General features: G+C 53.2%; 1 pseudogene; it reads right to left on the minus strand.

The window, feature by feature from the left end:
* LOC115895664 overlaps positions 1-20,999 on the minus strand; it is a 32,447-nt pseudogene that overhangs the window by 10,214 nt on the left and 1,234 nt on the right.

Below are 20,999 nucleotides of genomic sequence, written 5' to 3' on the forward strand. Positions count from 1 at the left end.
GCCCATTGTTGGAGGTGTGGGACACTTAGGTAGCGCTGTTCAAAGCAGAAAAACCTGATCAGCTTTGCAGACTGTTGGGAACGGCCCACTAAAAGCTGGCCATAAACTGGCCCCAAAACTGGCCAAAACAAATCTCTGCACACTGGATCATGTTCATGATCGGCCCATGAGATGCCCAGCTGGAAGTTGTGGTTACCAGAATGAGGCAAGTGAACACCTGGTCCATCCGGGGGAACACTCTTAAAGTCTTCGTAAACCACAACAAGAGCAAGAACTTGTCCTTAAGGCACATGTTCCTGTTGCAGATACTGAGCCAACCGCTTCCGTTATTTCATGGCCCATCCCTTTGTTTCCCATAAGGAATACGTTTAGTTATCTTAATTCTCATAAAACAATGCTTATCACTGCGTTGAGTTTATAAATACGTGGGGTAAATCTCGTGTCTTGAGGCTCCATCTGCTTTACGGGCTGTGAGACTCTGATTTCCCCCACTTACGACCTTATCTATTCTCTGTGTGTGTTTCTTTTACTCCTCTAGCGCACTGGGTTATAGGGTCTCCCCAAACTGGGAGGCTGGTCCTCAACAGCAAGACCACCGCATTTTGTGTTTTCCAGGTAAGGATGATTTTAGTCAGTATGTGGGAATGCCAGAGGCTCAGTGAACTGATGAAAAACCAAATCAATACGGAGTTGTTTTTTCAACAAGAACACAATGTCTTTTCCTTCAGGTGAGATGGCCTCTACTGGAAAACATAATGCCGAGTTGGCATATGTTGGGGACATGACTTCTTTGAGCAGTTGGCACGCCCCGTCTTGAGGAATGTGAGTACGTGGTTGCTGCTTTTTGACCCGGTCTACTCCTAGTTACATTGTGGGAGTTGCTGCCAAAGGAACATAATGCTTTTTGCTCTTAAGGTCTGTTTTTGCAATTTTACGTTGCAAGTCATAGGGTGATTAGTCTTAATAAGGATAAACTACATAATGGGCTGTCACTCGGAGCTACAATTAAATTCCGATAAATCAATACTATAATATTTTATGTTGAAAAGGCTCTTAATGCCCAGGTACCAATTCCCAAAGATAGGTCTTTCCTCTGTCTCTCACAGTTATTATCTTAACCGGTTGCACGCACAACAAACAGTTAGGAAAAGAAAATGTCATTATGATGAACATAAGGCCAGTTGTTATTGAATGCCTGCCCAAGGACGGTAAGCAGTAAACATGGAAGTGTTGAAACCCTTTATAAGGGCACAGGTTTAGTTCATAGTGCTGGGAAGCTATGAAACGCAAATTCTGTAATAAGAAAATTCCATTGTGTGTAAGAAATTTCACTAATTAATGAGGAAAGATAGTTTGAGGGGTGTGTGGTGTTGGTGTGTGTGTGTTTTAATACTAGCAAAAAAAATAAGAAAAAAGTACTTCTCTAATTAGGGCCAAGCGGGCGTGCCTAGTGCAGAGGGGGAAATAGGATGTGGCGAGGACGGGTGCAGCGCTCCTGCCTGTAATCCCAGCTCTTTGGAGTCCTGAGGCGAGGCAGATCCTTCGGCCAGGATTTTGAGACCATCCTACCAATATGGTGAAACCCGTATCTATAAAAACAAAAACAAAAACAAAAATCAGCTGGGTATGATGGTACACTCCTGTATCCAAGCTACTCTGGAGGCTGAGGCAGGAAATGGCTTGAACCCCGGAGGCAGAGGTTGTAGTGAGCTCATATGGCGCCAGTGCCTGCCAGGCTGGGTGACAGAATAAAGCTCCACCTCAAAAAAATAAAAAAACAAAAAAACAAAAAAAACAAACGTGGCGGGAGCGGAAGAACAGCTCCAGGTGAGGGATAGGCTGCGGGAGGCCCAGGCACAACCCAGTCCACCTTGCAAAAACTGCTCTGGTTATGTTTCCTTTATGTTCTTTATCTTTTTTTTTTTTTTTTTTTTGAGACAGTCTTGCTCTGTTACCCGGCTAGAGTGCGTGGGCACCATCTCAGCTCCTGCATCTCCACCTCCCGGGTTCAAGCAATTCTTGTGCCTCAGCTTCCTTACTATAACTGTGAATTAAGCAAGGCAACCTGCCAGGGCTGTGCCCATCCTCATTTTTGTATTTTTATAGTAAGATGACAAAGGTTTCACGCAATCTTCGCCAGGCGGGTCTCGAACAGTCCTGCCTCGTGGATTCACCCGCCGTGCCTCCCAAAGTGCTGGATTAGCGAGGTGTGAGCCACTGTGGCCCAGGCGCGGGCGTTACGTATTCTATAGACCAGGAATGGAGCCTGAGCATAATGGTCAACTCTATGAAAATAAAGAAAAGTAGAGTGTGTGTGGTAAGCGTTCTAGAATCAGGAAGGTGTTTTGAAGCCTTTAGTAGGGTTTTGGACTTTAATTTTTTTCATTCCATGAGTTAATTCTTTCCTTATTTGTAACATGGTGTTTTCCTGAGTGTTCAGTTCTAGATATTCCATGGGTAAAAAAGATAGAAAAAATGTAAAATAAAAATAAAAATACAATGTGAATAACCTCATAATCCTTATCAACTAAGTTAGCCAATTTACTTTTTTGTGTTCGCCCCTTTTGTAATACCTGGTTTATTTAGTCAGTTCATTCAGATCAGGGAAAATGTATAAAGTTTTCATAGGCTTGGTGTGTTTCCTTAATAGTGATTGAGGGACATGGAGGGTCTCACAACACGCTAATCTTTAAAGCTGGGAGATTTTAGTGGGTCATCATATTTCATGATAGAGTTTTCATCTTTGATTTACTATTACTCCCGCAGTGTTTGGAACATTCAGGCTCGGTATCACCATGGTAAGTAACCGGGTCAACAAAGCACCTTATACATAGTCCTTTCTAGCCATGAGTGTTTCCCTGGGGAGGGTCCTAAAAGGTGAAGTCGTGAAGCTGGTGGGGTGTGAACCTTCAATCTTGATGGTGCTGCGTTGACTTTGTGTCCCACTGTCAGGTGGAGGGTGCTTTGTCTTTCTGGCACTTTGCCAGTCCGGAGCACTCTGCTTATTTCAACACCCTCTTGTTTTGAGTTGCTTTTTCGTACGAATGGGGTTAAATGTTTTTGCCAGTTGTTTCATTAAGTTTGTCCTAATTTAATTGTTCATCCCATTGCTCTCCATTTATTTTTCTTTGGGCGTAAGTAGATCTTGGATAAAGCAGATAGCCTTTTATTTATGGATTCTATTTTTCTCAGGTTGGCACGTCACTTGGGTGATTTGTTTTCCCTCAACTAGAAAAAGTCTGTCCCTATTCCAAATTTATGTAAATTTTACCTATATATGTCTTTTCTGCATGATTTTTTAAACATATTATGTTTTCATACCTTTGATTTATCTTGAGTGTAAGATGTATGAGATTCTCAACTGAGGGTTCTCCAGATATTTACCGTTACTAAAACGGGTAATAACCCGTTTCTAATTAAGTTTTTATGCTTAAGTATTAAACTAAGTTATGTGTCGTGTTTGATGGTGGTAGTGTTTCAGAGTTTCTGTTCTCTTCCATGATCTGTTTGATCCTGCGTCAGTACCATAGGATTTAATTAACATGGTAAATCAGGTTTTTATTTTTCTTCTTCAAAAAATGGCCTTGTTCAGAACTGTAATAATGGTGGCACTAGTAGTAGTAAACTATTATTGAGTTGCAAGACTAACATGTCAGCATGGAACTCATTTAATCCCAAAACACTATCATTAGATTCCTATTTTAAGATAAAGGGGAAACTGAGACATAGAAGGGAAAGTTAACTTGCCCAGGGACTCACTGATTGCATAGTGTAGAGCCGGAGCGAACATATGAATCAATACTGTATTAGCACAAAAAAAAAGTGGTCATATGGAGTGATTTGGAACTATAGCTATTTTGACATAAAGATAGCTAATTTTCAGATAATCTTATTCGCACAGCCAAAAATTGTTTTTTTCTTTCTCCATTTATTTCTTTAAATTTTTTATTGGTGATGTTCTCATAGGGCCTTACTATTTTCTGGTGGCTACGGGAATTAGGATTTTTTTTTCTGTTTCTAATGATAAAGGCGATAAGATAAGGCTGCCTTTTTCAAATGGCCCTTTTTGACAGCTACCCGGAATGCTTATTAAAATTTGATGCAATGTAAGATGTACCATTTATTGATTTTCAACATATCTCCTACTCACACAAATGAGACAATAGATTATATGGTTTAAAGACAAAGGGCATCTACTAAAGTCCTGTTTGCCAGGTTGAACAGTGTCATCTTTTACAAAGATCTGTGAGAGGAAGAGTAAGCTAAATCAGCCCATCCAGGGAAAACACATAGTTCAGAGCCTTGTAATTTTCCTGTTTGTGATGAAAATAAAGGCTTTAAAGTATAGTGTTTTTGAGAGCAGGATCTACTTTTGATTCTGAGTAGACGCTGCGTTGGAAAATATTAGAAACTCCTTTGAAGGTGAGAGGAAGTCTGTCTAGGGAAAAGTATTTTGTGTTTGTTTTTAGTTTTTTAGACTCCTTGACCTGGAAGTGTTCCACTCAGGCCACTTGGCTTTAGAAAAGAAGCAGAAAAAACTAAGTTCTAGTCAGGATCTATTCTTAAAATTGACAAGCGCTTCAGCATTGCTAGAGTCCTTCATTGCTGTTAACAAATGTTTGGCATTGGATCTTTGTTCTCCCTACAGCGTCGTTTCTCAGACCTCATGTAGATAGCAAGTCCATAATGCAGGATCAGCCAGGGAAATTAAAGCGTCTGATGCAACAGAAAATCATTGTTTAAATTGTCAGTAAAGGACATTCCGACATGAAATCAGCTTAGAAAAATGAGTGAAAATCCAGATATGAGGTGACTCTGCAGTTCATTTTACAAACGTCATGGCAAATCTTCATCATTTCTATTGGGCAGAGACTGAGAACCGTTATTATTTCTGATTCTTGGTGAGAGTCTGTGGATTTAGATGCTAAGCAGGCTTTTCCCTGGGTTATGACACCTTCATGTCTTTCTTCTTGCAGCCTACTCTCAAGAAATACAGAAATTGCATGCTCCTTAGTCGCGTGTCCCTAACGGACTGGGGTTGAGTTTGTGTCAACTGTTGCCGTTTTCCCCTTTTCCTCACTCACTTTGTCCCTTCCAGCAAGTCCTTCTCCTCGCCTTCCAGGCAGATCAGTCAAATCACACTGCATTAGGAGGAAATTCTACAGGGTGAGTGGGTTGTTTTTCTTATCTGGTACGGAGAAAGTACATATGTGTGTGTTTTCTTTTTTGGTAATGATAATTTTTTTTAAGGTCACTTTGGATAAATTTTACTCTTAGAGAAAGTTGTAAGAGTAAGAAGAGTGCAAGAACAACTGTATACTCTCCTTATCCAAGTCCCTATTTTTATCATTTGCCTCTTTGGGTTTTATTCTCTCTATGGTGTGTGTTTGTGGGAGAAGAGAGAGAGAGAGAGTGTGTGTATAATACATAACGGGAAGGGGCGACTATTTATAATATGTTGCAAATCATCAAGGTACTTTAATCCTAATGTTCAGTATATTTTTCCTAAAAATAAGGATATGCTTTTACATAATCAAGAAAGTTAACAACCTCTGTAAATCTGTTTGTTTTTTTACATTGAAAAAAATACTTTAATCATATCATTAGTGTTTATTTTCATCAGTTGACTTAATATTCTTTGTAACGTTTCTTTTTCCTCCAGTTTCAAAGTCGCAGTCTAGTGTCAGATGTTACACGTAGTTGTCACATATACATAACTCTGTTAAGCTGAACCTTTCCACATCAGTCTTTGTCTTCTAGGACACTGACATTTGTAAGAAGGTAGTTCCATTTAATAGAACATTTCGCCTTTGAGTTTTTCTGATGTTCCCTCGTGACCAGATTAGCTGGAAACTCCAGTAAGTGGTAAGTTCCTTCTAGAGTAAGCTCATCGGGAGGTATTGATGTTTAGTGAATATTAATTTTGATTACCTATCAAGGAATTGTCTATGTCTCACTGTAATAGTTACTATTTTTTATTTACCACTAAGGAGTAGTGAGGGGGGAGATAGTGTGAGACATGCGCATCCGCCTCATCAGATTTTCCCCTAGCCCATTCTAATTTTATCTAAACTTTATTAGATCATCTTAAAGAGAAAAATATTTTTCTCTTGAGGCCCCCAAAAACACCACCAAACCAAACACCGCCAACCACCAACCACCACCCCCCCCAAACCACAACAACCCCCCCACCCCCAACCACCACCCCAACCCCACCACCCAAACACACCAACCCCACCAACAAACCCCCCACAAACCACCAACACCCACACCCCCAAAAACCCCCACACCACACACCCCAACCCACCCACCCACCCAACACCACCACACCACCACCACAACCCACCAAAACACACCAACGACCCCCCCACACCCCCCCACCACCCCCCCAACCCAAACCCCACCCCCCACACACACACAAACCAAAACCCCCACCACACCCACCCCCCACACCCCCCCCCACCCCCAACAAACAAACCCCCCCCACACCCCCCCCCCACCCCCACAACACAAACCCCACAAACCCCCACCCACCCCACCCCACCACACACCCCCCCCCCCCCCCCCCCACCCCCCACCCCCCCCCCCAACCAAAAACACCCCCACACTCCCCCCCCCAACCCAACCCCCCACCAAAACCCCCCAAACCCCCCCACCACCCCCCCACCAACCCACCCCCACACACCAACCAACCCACACACCCCACCCACCCACCCACACCCCCACCCCCCACCCCCCCCACCCCCCCCCCCCACCAACCACAACACCCCCCCCACAACCACACCCACCCCAAACCAACCACCCCCCCAACCCCCACCCCCACCCACCCCACCCCCCCACCCCCCACAAACCCCACACCACACCCACAACCACCCCCAACCCCCCCCCCAACCCCCAACCCCCCCCCCCCCCAACAACCCCAACAACCACAAAACAACCCACCCCCCAACCCCACCCGCACCCACACCACCAACCAACCCCCCCCAACACCCACCACCCCACAACCCCCCCCCAAACAAACCCAACCCACCCCACCCCCCCCCCCCAACCCACCAACAACAACCCAACCCCCAACCCACACCCACCCCACCCCAAACCCCAAACCCAAACAAACCCAAAACCCCCACCAACACCACCCCCCCCACCCCCCCCACCCACCCACACACCCCCCACACCCACCACCCCCCCACCACCACCCCCCCCCCCACAACCCCACCCCCCCCCCAACCCCCCCCCCACCCAACCCCCACCCCCAACCCACCCCAAAACCAAACCCCCAACCCCACCCCCAACCCCCCCCACCCCCAACAACCCCCCAACCACCACCCCACCAAACCACACCCCCCCCCCCCCACACCCCCCACCCCACACCCCACCAAACAAACCCACACACACCCCCCCACCCCACACCCCCCCCCCCCCAACCCACCCCCCCCCCAAACCCCCCCACACCCCACACCCCCCCCCACACCCCCAAAAACCCACACACACCCAACCCCAACCCGACCCACCCCCACACCCCCCACCCCAACCAACCCCCCCACAGGCCACACCACCCACACCAACCCCACCCAACCCCCCACACCCCCCCCACACAGACCCCCCCCACCCACACCCAAACCCCCCCCCAACCCACCCCCCCCACACCACCCACCACTCACCCAACCAAACGAAAACCCCCCCACCCACCCACAACCCCCCACCCCACCCCCCCACCCCCCACAAACCCCCCCCCCCACCCACCCCAACACACCAAACCCCACACACCCCCAACACACACCCCACACACCCCATACCCACCCCCACCCACCAACCCCCAGCCACCGCCCCACCACAAACCCACACACCACAACCACCCACCCCAAACCCCACCACACCACCCCCACCCCACCCCCCACACACCAACCCCACACCCCCAAACCCCCACCACCCCCCCCACACACCACCCCACCCCCCCCCCCCACCACACCCACACCCCCCCCACCCCCCCACAAACCCACACAACCACACCCAAAACCAACCCACGCCAACCCCCACAAACCCCCCTAACCACACCCCCCCCACAAACCCCACCAACCCACCCCAACCCCCCCACACACACCCCCCACCCCCCACCCAAACACCCCCCCCCCACCCCACCACCCCACCGCACACCACCCCCACACACCCCACCCCAAGAACCCACCCACCCCACCCCACCCCCCCCGCACCCACCCCCAACGCCACCAACCACCCACCCCACCCCCCCCCCCACCCCACCCACACACCCCAACCCCCCCCCCCCCCCCCCAACCACCCCACAAACACCCCCACCACAACAACCCACACCCACCCCACCACACCAACCACAAACCCCCAACCCCCCACCCACCCCAACCCCACCCCCCCCCACCCAACCCCAAACCCCCCAACCACCACCACCCACACAGCCCCCCCAAGTCCCACCCCACCACCACCACCACACCCCCCCCCCCCACCCAAGCCACCCAACCCCCCCCCACCACCACCACCCCCCCCCCCCCCCAACCCACAACACATCCCCCAACCCAAACCACACCCAACCACCCCAACCAAACCAACCCCCCAACACCCAACCCCCAACCGCAAACCCCCCACACCACCCCCACCAACCAACCACCCCCACCCCCCCCAAAACAAAACCCACCACCCCCCACCCCCCAACACAAACAGACCACCCCCCAACCCCCTCCCCCCACCACCCCCCACACAACCACCACAAAACACAACCCACACCCAACCCCCACAACCCCCCCCAAACCACCCCCCCACCCCCAACCCCAAACCAACCAACACCCCCCACCCACCCCCCCCACGCCACCCCACCCCCCCAGCACCCCCCCCCCACCCCACCCCCCCAACACCCCCCCCCACCCCCACCACCCCCCCGCCCCCCCCCCACCACACCCCCCCCCAACCCCCACCCACAAAACCCCCCCACCCCCAAACACCAAACCGCCAAAACACCAACCCCCCCCCAACCCACCCCACCAACACCCCCCAAACAACACACCACCACAACAACCCCCCACCACACACCGCCACACGCCCCCCCAACCCACCACCACCCACCCCCCAACCCCAACCCCCCCACCCCACCCCCCCCCACAACCAACCACCCCCACCACCCAAACCACAAACCCCCCCCCCCCCCACACCCATACCCCCAACACCCCACAACCCCCCACCCCCCACAGCACACCCACCCAACACCACCACAAACCACCCCACCCACCCCCCACAACCCCCACCCCCCCCCCCATCAACCCCCCCCCAACCAAAAACCCCCCACCCAATACACCACCCCCCACCCCTCAAACCAAGACCCCCACCCACGACCCCCCACCCACCCCCCCACCAACCCCCCACCACCCCCCCCACACCCCGCCCCCCACACCGCCCCAGCCCCCCCCACCCCCCACCACCCCCCGCCCCACCCCACACAACACCCCCCCCCCCAACCCCAAACCCCCCCCCCCCCCCCACACCCCACCCACCCCCCCCCCACACCCAACCCCAACCCCCACCCAAGACACAAACCACCACCCAACACCCCCACAACCAACCACCCAAACCCAACCACACCCCCACCCCCCCAACCCCCCCCCCCAACAACACAAAACCCCCCCCACAACACAAAAAAACCCCCACACCAACCACCCCAACCCCACCCCCAACCCCCACCCAACCCACCCACACAAAACCCACCACACCCCCACGCCCCAGCCACCCAACCCCAAACGCCCCAAAACCCAAAAACCCCCCCACCCAACCACCCCCCACACCACACCCACCCGAACCCCACCACACCCAAAACAACACGCCCAACCACCACCCCAACCCCCAACCCCCCCCCCCAATAACACAACCCCCAACACCCCCCACCCCCCCCACCACCCGCCGAACACCACCCACCACCCCCCCCACCCCCCCACCCCCAACAATCCCCCCCCCACCCCCAGCCCACCCCCCCCCACCCCCCCAACACAACCCAACAACCCGCCACCCCAACACAACACCCACCACCAACCCACCCACACCACCCCACACCACCCCCCCACAAAACACCCCCCCCACAACCCCCCCACCCAACACCCCCCCAACCACCACCCCCCCCCACCGACAACCACCCCCCACACCCCACACCCCACACGACCCCCCCCACCCCACCCCAAACCCACAGCCACCGCCCCAAACACAAACAAAACAACAACAAACCCCAACAACAACCCCCAACCCCCCAATCCCCACCCAGCCCCACCCCCCCAACCACAACCCCCCGACCCCCCACCCCCCCCACCCACAACCACCACACACCCACAAACCCCCCACCCCCCCCCACCCCACCACCCCCCACCCCCCCCACCCCACACCCCCCCGCACAGCCCCGAAACACACCCAAACCCCCCCACCCGCACACCCCACCCCACCCCACCAAAACCACCACCCCACCAACCCCCCCCAACCACCCACAGCCAACCCCCACGGCACCACACCCACCCACCCACACAACCCCCCGCACCCACACCCACCAACACGCACCACCCCACCGCCCCCCAAACACACCAACCCACACACCCCCCCACCCCACACCACCAACCCCCCCCAACCCACCCCCCACCACCACCCCCCACCCAACACCCCCCAACCCCCACCCAAACCCCCACCCACACCGCCCCACCCCAACCACCCACACCCACCCCCCACCACGCCCACCCCACCACCCCCCCGCACCCCCCCCACCCCCCCCCCCAAAACCACCCCACAAACCCCCCCCAACCCCCCCAACCAACACCCCACACAAACCCCACCACACCACCCCCACCCACCCCCCCCCCCCCCACCACCCCCAACACCACCACCCCCCCCACCCCCCCAACACCCACCCCCCGCCACAACCCCCACCCCCACCCACCCAACTCCCCCACCCCACCCACCCAACCACCCCCAAACCACCCAAAAACCAACCACCCCAAACCCCCCCCCTACCCACACACGCCCCAACCCCCCACCCCCACACCCACCCAACCCCACAACCACCCCCCCCACCCACCCCCCCACACACACCACCCCCCACCCCACCCACGACACCCCCCCCCACCCCCCCAACCCACCCACACACAAACCCCCAACCACCACCAGCCCCACCCACCCCCCCCACCAGAAACCGACCCCCCCCCCCCCCCAAACCAAACCACCCCACCCCCCCCACAGCACAGCCACACACCAAACACCCCCTACCCCCCCGCCAACCCCCACCCCCAAAAAACCCAAAACAAACCCACACACCCACACCCCCACCCCCCACCACCGACCCCCCCCACCCACAAACCCCACCCCCACCCAGCACACCACCCCGCAACACCACCCCCCCCCACCCACCCCCACCAACCCCAAAACCCCCCCACACAAACCCCCAGCCCCCCTCAACCGAGCCCCCCCCGCCCCCCACCCCCAACACGCCACCCCAACCCGCCCAACCCCCCACCACCCAACCACCACCCAGAAACCAGCCCGCCCCCCCAAACGCCACCCACGAAACCCCACAGAACCCACCAAAGCAACCCCCCCCCCAAACAACCACCCACACCCCCACCCCCCCACCCCACCCCACACAACCCCCCCCCCCCCACCGCCCAAACCCCACAACACCCCAACACCAACCCCCACCACCCGCACACCCCCAAACACCAACCCACCCAACCCACCACCCCCCCCCCAACCACCACTCACCCCCCCCCCCCACCAGCCCCCCCCACCCCCCACCAAACCCCCACCCCCAAACCCACACCCCCACACAACCGCCACCCCCAACCTAACCAACACCACCCCCACCCACCAACCACGCCCGCGCCCCCCCCCCCACCCCCACCCCCCCAAACCCCACCCCCCCCCCCCCCCCACCAAAACCACACCCACCCCCAACCCCCCCCAACCCGCCCCCCCACCCCCACACCCAAAAAACCACCCACCCCACCAACCCCCCCCCCCCCCCCCCCCCACAACCCCGCCAACCCACCCCACCCCCCCACCCCCCCCCCCCCCCCCACAAACCACCCCACCCGCCCCACCCCGGCACACACCACAAACACCACACCCACCCCGACACCCCCCACCACAAACCCCCACCCCACCCCGCCCCCCCACCCCCCCCCCGCCACACAACACCACACCACCACCACCCGCCCCCGGCCCCCCCACACACAACGGCCCCCCACCCCCAGCCCCCACACCACACCCCCCCCCACCCCGAAACCCCACACGCACACCCCCCAACCCAGACCCCCCCCCCCCAACCGTCCCTCACCCACAAACCCCCCAACCCCCCCCAACCCCCCCACGCCCTCCAAACCCCAACCCACCGCCCCACAACCCCCCACCACCCCCCCCCCCACCCACCCCCGCCCCCCCCCCCACCGCCCCCCCAACCCCCCCAACCCACCACCACACCCCCCCCCTCCCCAACCCCCAGACTCCCCCCCCCCACACACCCCACCCAAAAACAAAACCCACCCCAACACCACTACCAACCCCCCCAACAACCCCAGCCCCCCCCCCAACCAGACCTCACCCCGTACCCCCCCCCACTCCACACCCCAGCCACCCCCCCCACCGAACCCACCCCCAACCCCCACCCACCCACACCCCCCCAACCCCCCCTACACCCCACAAACACCCCGACCCCCAACCCACCCCACTACCCCAAACCCCCCAAGAACGACCCCCCACAACCCCCACCCCACAAACCCCCCCAGCCCCAAACCACCACACCCCCCAACACCCCCACCGAACCACCCCCACCCCCAGACCACACACCCCCCCCCCCACCCCAGCACCACCCCCACACACCCCCCCCCAAACCTCCCCACCACCCCCCCCAACCCCCCCTCCCGCCACCCCCACCCCCAACCCCCAACCCACCGCAAACCCCAACCCCCCCCACGCCACCCACGCACACCACGACCCCCCCCCACCCACACCACCCACACCCCCCAACCCCCCAGAACCCCCCACCACACAGCCCCGCCACCCCCACTCACCCCCCCCCCCGCCCCACCCACCCCCCACACCCCACCACCCCAACCCACCCCCAAACCCCACACCCCACCACCAACCACCCCCCCCACCCACCAACAACACCACCTCCCCAACCCGCCCCACCCCCACCGCCACCCACCCAGCCAACCAGCAACCCCACCCACACACCCCTCACCACGCCACCGCCCACCCCCCACACAAGACGCCACACAACCACGACCCAATCGCCCACTCACCACCCCCACCCCCCACCGACGCAACACAAACCCCAACCCCCACACCCCACACACCCCCCCGACACACCCCCCCTCCCCCCATCCGCGACAACCCCCAACGCCACCACCCCACCCCCAACCAACCCACACACACCCCCCCCCACCCACACACACACACCACCCCCCCCCAACCCACAGCACCACCGCAACCCCCCCCGCCCCCCCCCACCCCCCAACCACCCCCCCCCACACGCACGCCACCCCCCAACCCCCATAACCACACCACACCCGCCCCACACACAACCACCCACAAACCACCCCCCACCCCCCCGCACCCACCAAACCAAACCCACCACCCACGCACCCGCCCCACACACCAACACAACCAAAACAACCCGCACCCACGCCCAAGCACCCACCAAACCCCACCCCCAAAACCACCAACCCCCCCAACCACCGCACACAAACCGCACAAACCAACCCCCCACTCACCAACCCCCACACACCAACCCACAACCCCCCCCACCCCACCCACAACCCCCCCACAAACCAACCCAAACCCACCACAAAACACCCACAACACACACACCCACCCACCCCCCCACCACAAACCCACGCCCCCAGCCCCCCAACCCCCCCCCCCCACCCCCCACCACCGCACGTAAAACCACCCCCCCACCGCCAGCCCCACACCCAACACACCCCAACCGACCCCCCCCAACCCCGCCCCCCCCCACCCCCAGACGCAAACCAGAACCCACACCCAGCCACGCCCCCCCCCGCCCCCCCCACACCACCCCAACCCCAACCCCCCCACCGACCCCCCGCACCCCACCCCAGACCCCGACCCCCCACCCACCCCCCCCCCACACGCCCGCCAACCACCCCAGAGCAGCCCCCCCACCCTACCCCACACACCAGAACCCCAACAGAAACCGCACAGCCACCCCACCAAAAAACCGCACCCCTCAACACCCCCCCCCCAACCCACCGACCCCCCACTCAACCCCCCACCCCCCCGCCCCCCAACCCCACCCACCCCACCACCCGAACCAAACACCACCCCCAAACCATCCCCCCCACCCACCCCACCCCCACCCACCACGCCCCCCACCCCCCCCACTCACCCCCCCCCACCCCCCCCCCCCCCCCAACCCCCACCCACACCACGCACCCACACCCACCACAGCCCCCCCCAAACCCCCCCACCCCCACCACCCACGCCAATCCCAACCCACCCCCCACCCCCCCACCGCCACCACCAACATACCCCCCCCCGCCTCACCCACCCCACCCCCCCACCAACAAACCCCCACCCCACCCACCACCACCCACCAAACCCACCCACCAACCCCCCCCCCCCCCCCGCACCCCACACCCCACCCCCCCAACCCAGCCCACCGCACAACCACCGACCCCCCGCCACCACACAAGAAGTATCAAGAAACGACCAAAACAAAGAACAAATAACAAGTAAAGAAATAAAACATATAAACCAAACCCAAATTGAACACAAAACAAAACCAAAACAACAACAAAACCAATAAGAACAAAACCAAACAACGTAAAATACATAAAAAACAAGATAAACAAAATCAAAGAGAAAGAAACCCCCAAAATACAAAGCTAAATAAAAAAGAATAAAAAACAAAAATTAACCAAAACCAAGAAAATAAAAAAAAAGCACCAATAAAAAAAACTAAGCGAGATAGACAAACAAAATCGCCAAAAAACCAAGAAAAAGACAGAAACAAACGAAAAAACAAAAAACAACCCTAAAGATAGACAAGACACAACAAAAAAGAACAAAAACCAAAAAAAAAACTAAAAACCAAAATATAATAAAACATATAACAAAACATATAAAAAGACACAAAAAACATAACAAGAAAAAACAAAAGCAATCAAAATAACAACATAAAACAAGGTAAAATACCTAATTAAATAGAACAAAAAACATAAAAAAGAAACAACAAAAAAACAAAACACAAAGGCATAAAAACGAACGCAAAAAGGAATACAATACAAACTCTTAATTGGCAGCAAAGTTAACTACTCTCTTTGAAATACTTTCTCCAGCAGATTTTATTCAGTAATTAACAAAGCATAAAATTACATACATTTGACTGAACTAAAAAAAAGCCATATGGCTGAGCATTTTTCTACTCTAAGCTGTACTCTCTCGATTTGTATCTGGTTACCTCCCCATTAGAAAACCATCACCATTTTATTATAACAAAAACAAGCAGTTCTTTCTCCTCAGGCAGTTTCTAATTAAAAGGATATCAGGATTTTTTTTTTTAAAAAATTCAGAGATGCCAACTTTTACCAAAAGCTTACATATTGATGAAATTTTTACTAAGTCAAGTTTGGAATAGTTTTTTTTAATTTGGTTTGTGTAACACTGTCATGTGATAAAGAAATGGCAGGAAGGTGGACTATCAGGATACATGGTCATAGTCTTCCCCCGGCTGCAACGAGGATGTGGTCCCTGGTAGGAGATAGTCCTTTTACTTTCTATCTGCCTACTGCAGTGGGCCATTCGCTATCCATACTTGATGAAATGATTTTGGTGATATTAGTTCTCAGACCCAAAATATGAGTTCTTTTTGAGTAATTTAGAGCAATAGGATTACTCCAAATACATTGAGGTTTTGTGTGTATGCCTCTGTAGATCCCTGAACACCAGAGTGCTATTCCTTCTTAATGGAGAGGAAAGCAGTTTTCTTCATGGTTAGGTCAATTTCCTAGATGCTATTCTTTATTTCAGAATGAAAGTGTGGAAGCGTATTGCACACAGGGAGTGGAAGAGAGCTTTGAAATCAGGTGATCTCTGGTTTGACTCCAGCTCTGTCACTGTGCTCTCAGTGATTTTTGAGTAAATCCCTTAATGCCTAATTTCATTTCCTCATCTGTGAAACAGATGCTGTTACTTGCTATGTGAAGTTGCTGAGAGGACGAATATAATGCTTGTAAAGTGCCTTGGCCCCTGGCTTCTAGGAGGTGCTCAACAGAGCAATAGCTGTGATTGTCTTCTTGACGGAGTTAATTGAGGTGATGGATGGCAGTACCTTGAGAGGAGCCTCCCATCACAATTGGGTTTGTGTTTGCCAGGGAGCTGGGGGCCAGAGTGGTGTGGTAATCTATTATGGAGTCCCAGGAGCCCAAATATCTGGGCCAGTCCCAAGTGCTCAGAGCATGAGGAGGACAAGGAGTACTGGGCTCTCCATCTCACTGGACTGACTGTCAGCCAGTAGGTGTCATTTCAGTCTGAAGATAGCTTGGAAGACCCCACGGGCACTATTCAAGCACTCTTTGGTCAGGTGACCATGTGGGTGAGCCCATTTGAGTCCTGAGAGGCCATTTAGGTCATCCAGGAAGAGTCTCAGAGCTAGTCTGTCTGTGCGCCGGGGTGAGGATCTCTGGCATGTCCGGGGGAGCAGCTTCTGCCCAGAGTATGCCTGACTGGGGAAGGGCCAGGCTACCGGGCACCATTGGGCAGTCTAGACGCCTTGTCCCGGCTATGCCCTGGAGACTCACAGTCCATATGCCACCGGACAGCAAAGGGATTATGAAACTTGAAGGCTTGGAATAAACACACGTAAAATATGATCGGAGCCCTGCACTTTTTGCTAGTGACTTCAGTGGGTGAGGAATTGTGGGCTGGCTGAGAGGTGGCTGCTGTTACCACCATTTGCCTTTGTGCTTCCCCACAACTTGCTGCTGTTTGGGGGAAGGGCTGCAGTTTTGCTGCCTACCTTCTGACAGATACTTCTTATTCACTTTCATGACTTTCAGTACTTGCCGTCCCAGATGGGTGAGCTCAGGAGCTAGTCTGTGTGTCTGATATTAAAATAAAACAATCCAAACAGTCCTCCTAAAATTAACATTAATACCACTAGAAATATCTATTATGCAAATAATTCAGAATAAGGCAAAGACCACTTTGATTAGCTTGCTCTCAGTTTGGCATTTTGGCTAAATGAAATTAATTTATATTTATATGTTCTTTGTATTTTTAAAAGTATATATAAAAATAAACAAAGGACTCAAAAAATCACACTCTTTTCAGGTCTCTGATATAACTGGTACGAAGATATCTGTTGCTCTAATCTTTCTGGAAAGCAAACTAGCTGAGTGTAACCAAAGTCATAAAATTATTCGTAGCTTCTCTGATCCCTGGCTGGTCAATTTTAGGACTCTATCTAAGGAAATAGCTTCTCTCCCGGAACAGGAGAACTAAAAGTGCGCTTCATGACTGAACATTTATAATCAGCTGAAGTGGAAGCCTGTGAGGGGTGCAGCCAGGAAGGCTAGTGTGTTACACAGGACTGAGGTGTGGTCCTAGGAAGCAATGCTGCCTGGGTTGCCCTCTGAGGAGAGGCTGTGAGGGGAGGAAAGGGTGCTCCCCAGATGGTGTGTACACCCCAGATGGTGTGTACATCATGATTATGACCACGTGGCTGAGAGCCACCCACAGTTTTTACACACTCCTTACTCCAGCAGCTGCAGTTGGAGTTTCTCTGGGAGCTCATTAGGACTCTCCCCACACCGGGGGTTGGGGAGGGGTTCCTGACCATTTTCGAACCTGGGCCCCTATTGTTCTAAGTTTGCGTCTCTATCAATTTAGAACAATGGAAAGGGGGTGAATGTTTACTTACTTATTTCTTTGTTTCCCTTTAAAGTTGCTTGAATTTATATAGAAATAAAACCATGTTAAACACTATGGTGGTTCTTTTTTTAAGACCGTGAGTGTATGTATGATCTTGTACTATTTAGAAAAGCGAGCTGAGTGTCTATGTGCTTCAGAGTAGCCCAGCATCTGACATCTTTCTCTCAATTGAATATGAATAGTTTGCATTTTTAATTAAAAATCACACATGTACTTTTGAGATTCCTGAAGTTCCTGGATTATAAAACTCCCTAATTCTGGAGAGACTGAGGATTTTATGTAGGCTAAGGTTTTCAAATGAGAATGTCCAGTTGGTAGAAAGTCATGTATGCGTGTGAGTCCAAATACTTTTGTGCTGAAACTTAAATAAATGTCAGTGAGCTTTCACTAGTGAATGTTCTAGAGAATTGCAGGAAGGCTGGTTGTTGAAGAGCCATGCACTAGATTCTACCTGTATGTGTGTATTTACACACGGCCACATGCATTTTACTACCCTCATGTATATAGTCAAAGAAATACATGTGCATGTATACACACATTCTTTCATATCACTTCTTGTCTGATTTGGCACCTTCCAAAACTGTCATTTTGAGGTGCCAGAATAAGTTTTATTTTGGCTTTTAGATGATAGCCTCCAGAGGAATGACGTCCACAATTACTCATCGTCTCTGGGGTCAACAAAATGTCCACAGTACTTGGGAACAGTCAGGTCAGTTGGAGTCGCATGCTTCCAGGAAGACAGAAACCTTCTTGTACGGTTGTCTGTTTTTATTTTCATAGACAGGTGGTTGATGGCTGTTTTATTTCTCACAAATATGGCTTTCGTTTTTGGAGGAAAAACTTGGAATAAGTAGTGACTTACTTCATAGATGCTCTGCCCTTCTCCCCGACCCCACCAGTGGAGGCTGACATTGCCCCTTCCACTCCCCACTTCTCAGCTCTGGGACATCGGTGAGTTCCCCAGGAAGGATGCAGATGAGGACAACCATGTACCTGCCCTAAGTGGGGAAACCAGGCATGTGTACAGATAAACTTAATAGAGAGGCAAAAATGAAGTGTGTTAGAAACATGGAAGTGTGGAGATTGTTCAGACCTCTCTTGGGTGATTACAGTGGACTCCTTGATCTTTTAGCTAATAAAATGAGTGGAAAAATATTTCATAAGCGTACAATATGCAGTAGGAAAATAGAGTACTGCTTACTTAAAAGTCTGAAAAACACTGCTGTACTGCTTGTGTGCAATCACAACTGGGGTTTAGACACCCACTATCTTATATTGTGTATTCCAAAAGGAGTCTAACATGTGTTTCTGACTCCACAGCCAGCAATCTTTCTAGCACAACTTGTGATCCTCCCTGGCTTAGACTCTTTCGGCTGTGGGAGAAGATTCCCACCTCTTTGTGTGCCATTGAAGGCTTTTAGGATCTGGGCCTGCAGCCCCGTCTGTCACTGGCTATCCCTGGTTGCCACTGATCCCTACCACCAGCCATACTGTACCATACGCTCCTTTGGCTTTTGGAATTTGAACAAAATCTAGCTTAACTCAGACATGCCCTCTGGGACTGTATTGCTGTCATCATTTAAGGAATCAGAACTGTAGTGAAGAGTATTTGTAAATCAGCTTTACATACAGTTTTCAAAATAGTCATGCATACAAACATATATAAGGTGTATTTGTCATTCACCATTCATTGAAGTGTTTATTATGTTTATTATGTCCTGTTGTGTCCCTCCCAGGGAAGAATCAACCAAAGTCCTATCAGCTTTCTCTAGGAAGGCTTTCTATAGAGGACATGTGTATTAGTTATATGTTGCTATGGAACAAGTTATCTCAAAATTTAGCAGCTTAAAACAACAAGCGCATTATTGTACACAGTATCTGAGGATCAGGAATCCATGTACAGCTTAGCTGGGGTTCTGAGGTTGCAGGCAAGCTGTTGGCGGGAGCTGTGGTCATCTGAGGCTTGACTAGGAGGGCCCTGCCTCTAAACTTGCTCATGTGGTTGCTGGCAGGTTCATTTCCTCTTGGCTGTTGGTCTGAGGCCTCAATGCCTCACCACATGGACCTCACCGTCAGCTGCCTGAGTCTCCTCACAGCATAACACCTCTCTTCCCCCAGAGTAAGTGATTCGGGAGAGGGGATCCAAGACAGAGACCAAACTTTATGTACAACCAGAAAATAAGTGGCACCCAAATACCTCGATTTAAAAGAAATGGGACAGCAAGCATGGGAGCCTTTCTTGATAATAATGGCCCCTTTTTTCCATTTTGAGCCATATGAGATTCCCTACATGCTGGGGGGATGATAACTGCTCTAGGCAGATGCTTGTGTATTTCATGATCTGGTCCATAAGCATTGTTGGAAAAAAGTACAAATTAAAAGGAAACGAGTCTTGGCTAAAGGGGCAAAAAAGGTAAGTACAATTTCATCCTTTAGATCTCAGATTCTCTTTCTCTTGACTTTATTCCAATGTATGTCTATTACTTCCTTGAACATCCCACTGGTAGCAGGCGTGGCTGCCAGCCGCCAAGAGTCCTAATGATTCCCAGCTCCTGGGACTCCCCCTTGTGCAGTCTTCTCCCGCATAGTACCAGGGTGGTCTGTGGGATGCTATGTCACTTTCTGAAATCCAGTAAAAAGGTTTCTGTCTTTTTTACCTCGTTGGTGAGTGACTGGGGAGTGGGACCCTTGGGCCCTTTGGTTAATATGACTCTGGTGTCCCAGTGAAAGTCTTTTGTCATTCTCAGGCTGACTGCAGCAGTGGTCCAGGGCAAAGAGTGTGTGTCATTGACGAGATTGGGAAGATGGAGCTCTTCAGTCAGCCTTTCATTCCAGCTGCTCATCAGACGCTGTCTACCCCAGGGACTATAATCCTTGGCACAATCCCAGTTCCTAAAGGAAAGCCACTGGCCCTTGTAGAAGAAATCTGAAACAGAAAGGACGTGAAGTTGTTTAATGTGAGTACAGCCAGTCCTCCATCACCTGTGGAAATGGAGCCGATGATCTGAAATAGCAGGTGGCTCTAAAATATATCTTTGGTTTTGAGTTACCATTTT

Source organism: Rhinopithecus roxellana, chromosome 22 (genome assembly GCF_007565055.1).
Source record: "Rhinopithecus roxellana isolate Shanxi Qingling chromosome 22, ASM756505v1, whole genome shotgun sequence".
Classification (NCBI taxonomy): domain Eukaryota; kingdom Metazoa; phylum Chordata; class Mammalia; order Primates; family Cercopithecidae; genus Rhinopithecus; species Rhinopithecus roxellana.